Source organism: Acyrthosiphon pisum, chromosome X, assembly GCF_005508785.2.
Source record: "Acyrthosiphon pisum isolate AL4f chromosome X, pea_aphid_22Mar2018_4r6ur, whole genome shotgun sequence".
In the NCBI taxonomy this organism is placed as follows: domain Eukaryota; kingdom Metazoa; phylum Arthropoda; class Insecta; order Hemiptera; family Aphididae; genus Acyrthosiphon; species Acyrthosiphon pisum.
Window position 1 is genome coordinate 131,484,054 of NC_042493.1, and position 6,441 is coordinate 131,490,494.

At 25.8% G+C, this 6,441-nt stretch overlaps 1 long non-coding RNA gene across 1 annotated transcript; it reads right to left on the reverse strand.

Annotated features, from left to right (window-relative positions):
• Positions 1 to 3,716: 3,716 nt before the first annotated feature.
• On the reverse strand, positions 3,717 to 4,654 carry LOC107882491. The gene is made up of 3 exons (XR_003838741.1): positions 4,265 to 4,654; positions 3,950 to 4,186; positions 3,717 to 3,872 (listed from the first exon to the last, which is right to left on the reverse strand). It is a non-coding gene; the product is annotated as an uncharacterized LOC107882491 (long non-coding RNA).
• Positions 4,655 to 6,441: the final 1,787 nt, after the last annotated feature.

Consider the following 6,441-nt stretch of genomic DNA (forward strand, 5'->3'; position numbering starts at 1 on the left):
ATATAATATTAGATGCATAGCTGTGTTATAGATATAAATCTGTGGGTGGGTGAAGGGGGGGGGGGGAATTTTTAATAACAAAAATAATTATATACAAATATACTTAAGATTATATATATATATATAGCTTTTATAGATGTTATTTTTTACTATATCATTTACTTTAAAAGTGCTTCCATATCCAAAAGTGTTTCATTAGTTTTATGATTGAATTTTGATGAATCATTGGATCCATACTTCACATAGTATATTTTTCCATTCTCGTCTCATGTAAATTTTCTTGATTAAGGAATTAGCAGACCAAGTAACGGGTACTTAATTATCAAATATTTTGAATCTGAAAATACAGTAATTTAAAAAATGGTTAGAACTGATCTGAATGGTATATAATCTTATTTATAAAATGTCGATTACAGTGAATAATACTGGTGCTATATAGTACTTGCTCAATAAACAAAGCTGGACACTAACTATACTCCGGCCCACGAGAGTCCATACATAAGCCGCGCATCGATATTGATGTAGGTACCCGACGTCTGCCAGCCGAATTATCTCCCACCATAGTACCTCATAAAAACACAGTTAATTAATTGTTGTTTTGGGGGTGTTATATGATTCTCCATATTGAATAAAAATAACTCGCGAAAAGCTCATAAAAATACCTATCGGCGATCGTTGCCAGCCGGCTTCCGATTGGTATGATTCGGCGTATGGTATAGTTACTTTTAATTCATGCATTAACTTTGTAACTTAACTAGTTGAATTTAACGTGTAAAATAATCTAATATAATTCGTTAAAAATAATAAGTAACTAGTTATTTTTGTAGTTTTTTTTATTTATTGAATTTACGATTTCTTATTTTGTTAAATTTCTATATTCTAATAACTGATATTTCAAGGAATTAAGGTTATTAACTACCAAATTGAAACATTTGATCAAATTATTAGTTGACAGTTGTTCAATGTAATTTTTTATTTACCACCAATAATTAAGTTAGTTACCTACCTACCTACCAACTTAAGAATTAATTTATGTAATAGGTACATTACATTTGGAAAAACAGTTTTTTAAATTTATAGTTTAAATTTAAAAAAAAAAATAACTTCTAACTCCTACTTTAATTTTAATTACTATTTTTTCCAAACTAACTTCTAACTAAGTTAGAAATTTCGTAAATTTCATAAACTAACTTATATTCTAACTGAGTTACTTTTTATATTAAAGTAACTTAACTTTAACTAGTTGAAAAAAGTGACTAACGACAAGCTTTGCCAATAGGTAGGTATTTATTTTAAAATGTTATCCTTTATTACATAGTATCTATTAGTTACCAAACAATTAAGTACCTACTATAATAATAACTAATAATAATACTATTTATTAATGTAACTATTTCAAAAACATATTTATCACATTGTGAATTTGTGAAAGTAGCAAAAATTAAACAAATCTTAATAATTGAACAAACATTTTAATACCTACATCATTATATATTATAAATATGATGTTTGTGACTGAATATTTAGAATTTGTGTATCAGTAAAATAAACTAAACAATATATTTTAAGCTGTAATTTGCGGAGTACTTACTATTGTTTAAATCTGATGTTTTATAATTTTTCTAAAATGATTCTACTCCCACTATTATTTATCTGTTCATCCAATATTATAATGAGTTTTGGAGTCGCTTCTTCAATTTTTATTGTATATTTTGAGAAAATTAATATCTATCTAGAATTTAAAATTATGTTAATTAGTTATTTTTGACTGAATGCATTACAATTATTATTAAGGAAGTACATACTTAAATATAGATTCAATTTCCACAGTAGTTAGTGTCACAATGACAAATTAATTTTGTGAATCTCGCACACTGTAGTTAGTAAAACCTATTCTACTATTTTCATGATGAGTGGATTTTTTTTGACAAAGGAATGAATCAAGTACAGTGTAAAAAATATATTATAACCAATATTTTTGAATTTGAAAAATTAATAACTTGTAAAACATTTTCGATTTAATTAACCCATTAGTGCCGGAATTTTTTTATTTACAATTTTAACCAACATTTTGTCGAAAACATAACATATTATATCTTAAAAATTATTGTAAAAATCTATGTTGCCATATGGCAACGCACGGCGTTAATGGGTTAATAAAACATACAAATAAATATTAACAAAAACATTTAAAGTTAAACTGTAAGATCACATAATTATCAGCTGCCGTGGTATTCGGAGGTAGGTACTAAACAATGTACCTATATTATATTGTATATAAATTGATAGAAATCATATTTCAACAGTCTTTTACTGAATTCGTCATTTTTTTTTTTTATAGAATATTGTAACGATACTAAATATTAGTACAATAATACCTATTGTATAGGCAGAAATCAGGAAGAGAAAATAAAACATTGAAAAATTATTCAAAATTGTTGATTATGTCTTGGCTGATAATTAGTTTAATTTAGTATTTATGTACCTACTTATATGTTAAATTGTATGTAGAAATTTGAAATCAATTCTTCTTGGTTTTTAAATGACTTATAGTTAAATAATTGGATTTTTATTTTGTAATATGACTTAGCTATAAGGGCATGCATTTAAAATTATTACTAAACTTGACTAAAAATATTAAGACAATTTTAAAATTATTTGTCAGATTCTCAATTCTTAACTAGACATACGTATTTTTTCAGGATCACTCAAAACCATAGGACTGTAGGTGGTTATTATTTTATGCTATTAATTATTTAGCTTTAACTATACTGCCACATACTACTGCCCTGTACTAATGTTCAATATGGCTTTTAAAAGTTTCTGAAGACATTTTTTTTACATTTAATTTACGTTATTAATTAATTAATATATTGCTTTATTATATATTATTATATAATATAATATATATTTTGTTATATATTTATTATAATAATAAAAAAATTTACAGTAGTTAAATATTGAATTTATAAGTTTTAATTAATTTTCATATATTAACATTTTTTTTTGCCACTTTCCAATGCAATCTGCATGCTTCTTGACAAAAAAACTTTGTCAGAAGACTACACCATGTCTGTACATTACTTTTGTAAGAAGTCATTGAGTTGATGAGATGCATTAAATCAAAAATTAAATAGTGTAAGTAATGTGTATAAAATATGTTTATAAACATAATGTTACCTGCTGTAAAAACTTTAAACTTCAGTCTTTGAGGTTGGCTGGAAGTTTGTACTAATATTTGCCGAACTTCGAGTGTATTGTTGTCGAAAAAGATTTTTAAATTATTCAGAGAATTATTGTAATTTTGTCCTGGAGGTATGAAGAATTTGTTTGAAATTCAATGCCCAATATAGTTTTTATCACCTCATCCATTGTAAATATTTTTTTAGTGTTATAGCACACTGTTTCGTCTATTTTAATTTGTGATGTTGATATAATTTTTTCTGTTCTGTACATTTTGTGGTTAGTTAAATTGTTGGTTTGAGTGTACACTTTATGTCATGTATATATCTATTTTTTTGTATATAATTGTCTTTAACATTTTTCTGTAGCAACATTTGCTCATATATTTTTGTTCGTAGTGTGTCATCATATTCACGTAAAAATTGTATATAGATGTTGGCTGTAAAAATGTAAATTCAAGTATATTATTATATTATGTACATATTTTAGTATTGTGAGAATCGTTCTAGTATTAGTTTTATTCTTACATTTAATTTTAATTCATTGTATCTGTACCATTCTATTTATTTTCCAAGCAGCCATATATCACTTTTTCTTTATTAATGTTTGACATCAAGTCAACTCGAATTGCCAATTAATTTTTTTCCAATATTATACTTATTGTATGTCAGATAATGTTGTGTGTACACCTGCAATCAGAACATTTGTAAATAGTTAACTACTGTGTCCTATTTGTAATTATTTTGTATTACTATTTTATACTTACACTATCAGGTTGACATCAAATGGTTGGATATGATTCTGATAATTGTCAATTTGTTTTATACAAAGATTAAAATTAGAAATCATTTTATTCAAAACCTCTGTACCGTAAAACGACATATTTATGTTATTATTAGTCATTATTTTGTCACGCTCCTCTCTATATGTAATAATTTAATAATTTTTATGTACTAATGCACTGAATCCCGGACTCAATAGCCTACCTTTACTATCCTGTAATCTGAAAAAAAAAATATATTTTACATTATTATTATTAATATTATTATTTTTACTATTTTTTATATAATAATATTTTTACTTTGGATCTACATAATCTTATGGTTTGTGTTTAATTGCCTCGTAAAATATTTGATGGATCATTACAACATCAATATAAATTTTTAACTCAATGGCTTAATATGATAATAATTTAGTCATTATCAGTTTTTGTCCTATAATTTCCTCAGTAGGTAAAATTGCAAAATAGCCGTTAGTTGTAAAATAATTTTGACCTTTTGGCATATATTTTTTTTTGTATAGTTTCTTGCACCTAAATAAATGTAATTAACTAGTTAAGATAATGTAAATAATAGTTTAGTAGTTAAGAGTACTCTTAATGTTAACAGTATAAGATTGACAACTTACATCACTAGTTGCAGCTCTATCAAACAGTTTAATTGTCTGCCATTGAGCACATTAATAACATATTTTTTTGTTGGTATTTTAAATATTTTCCATTTACTGAACTTCTGTTTGTAAAAATCATTCATTACATTTTGTACAGTCTTTTTTATTTAAAAATCAATCATCCAGTGAATACCTACTCGTTTTTCAATATAAATTCATACATTTGTTTTAATAATGTGTTCATTATCCTCTGCAGAGCTGCTGAGGAAGTTTCATAAGAGCCATTCGCATGCCACTCATTACAATTGTAGTTGTTAAACAACAAATCCTCCAGGTGTTGGAAATTATGCCCATAACGAAATATGAATAACCTTTATCTGCCAACGTGATAATCTGATAAAATCATAATAAAACTGATTTATGCCTTCTGATATAATTTCAATACCTGTAGTCTGTTGAAAAAAGAAATATTATATTATGATCAATATGTTTTTTTTTTAGATGTTTTAAACGTGTTTCAAATAGGTATAACAACCCTGGTCTGAACACCGAATACAGTGTCTAAAACCGGGGATGATCGAGGGAGAAGGGGTTAAAATTATATATTACCATGTAAATCCATATTGTGACATGTCAGTTTTGAAGACATTTCTTGAGCATTTTTGATAATAATCCACTTTGCTTCATCATTCAAATGGTGTTAAAATATTTTGAATACAATTTACCTTTTGGGGAATTTATGGTATTTTTAACAAAATGTATATCCTATAATAAATCACATTATAAATTTATTTATTTAATAGTTATATTATTAGGTAACTACTTATTACTTATATTACCCTGATTTCAGGAAGAAATGTTCTAACAATTGCATTGGCTATAGAATACTATAAAACTGTCATTGCAAAGCCATTTTTGATTATACACAAATAATATCTCCACTAACATATTTCTACAAATTTTGTTCAAAATATTATTCTTTGTTAAGTAATCTCATTACTCACATTAAGATTATTGAAATAACATCGTTTGACCAGGAATGTTTTGAATAATAGGTAACCTGTTCAATATTAGAGGTTCCTTATTCAGTGTATACTTAGTGTCAATTTGTATATCTAATCATATTAAAGTGAAACATTTAGATTAACATGTATTACATTTTATTTTTAATTTTACCTATGTAAGATGTGTATAATGATTACTGATTCTCAATTCCATTCTATAATCAAATTCATCGACTTTACATTGCAATGAAATTCTGGAAAAAAACTAGGAAGAGATTGTATAGTTTTGAGATGAATTATTCACTTTTATCAAATTAATTTACTGATCCGTTCATGTTGATGCACTAAAATTGGTTATAAATGTTTGAATATTATAATTAATGTATACAGGTATATAAATAACTTTTTAGGATACAAGTGACGGGGAAGGCTATTCAATTTAAAAATGATATTTCTATTTAATTAAAGGACCACGAAACAAAAAAAAATGATTTTGGCTTAATTAATAGTTAGTTAATTACTATAACTAACGGTGGTACTAAAATTTGTATACGTCGATTTGTTAACGCGCTAGAGCCAAAGAGAGATAGCCGCGTGACGTCACAAGATCACACGGCGCGGCGGCGGCGTATACTTTTATACAGGAATCACCGACGCGGTCTAGATTATTTATTTATAATTTTTGTTATATTCAACAAAAAATAAAAATTAAGACAATTATCATAAGTCAGCGGGTTTTAATAAAATGTTAGTGAACGTTTTGTCGTTTTACTAAATTTTAAATGTACGTAATTCAACTTGTATTACCTCTATTAACCTATGGTATTAGAATTTAGAATTGACCTTGATGTAATATTATTTCGAT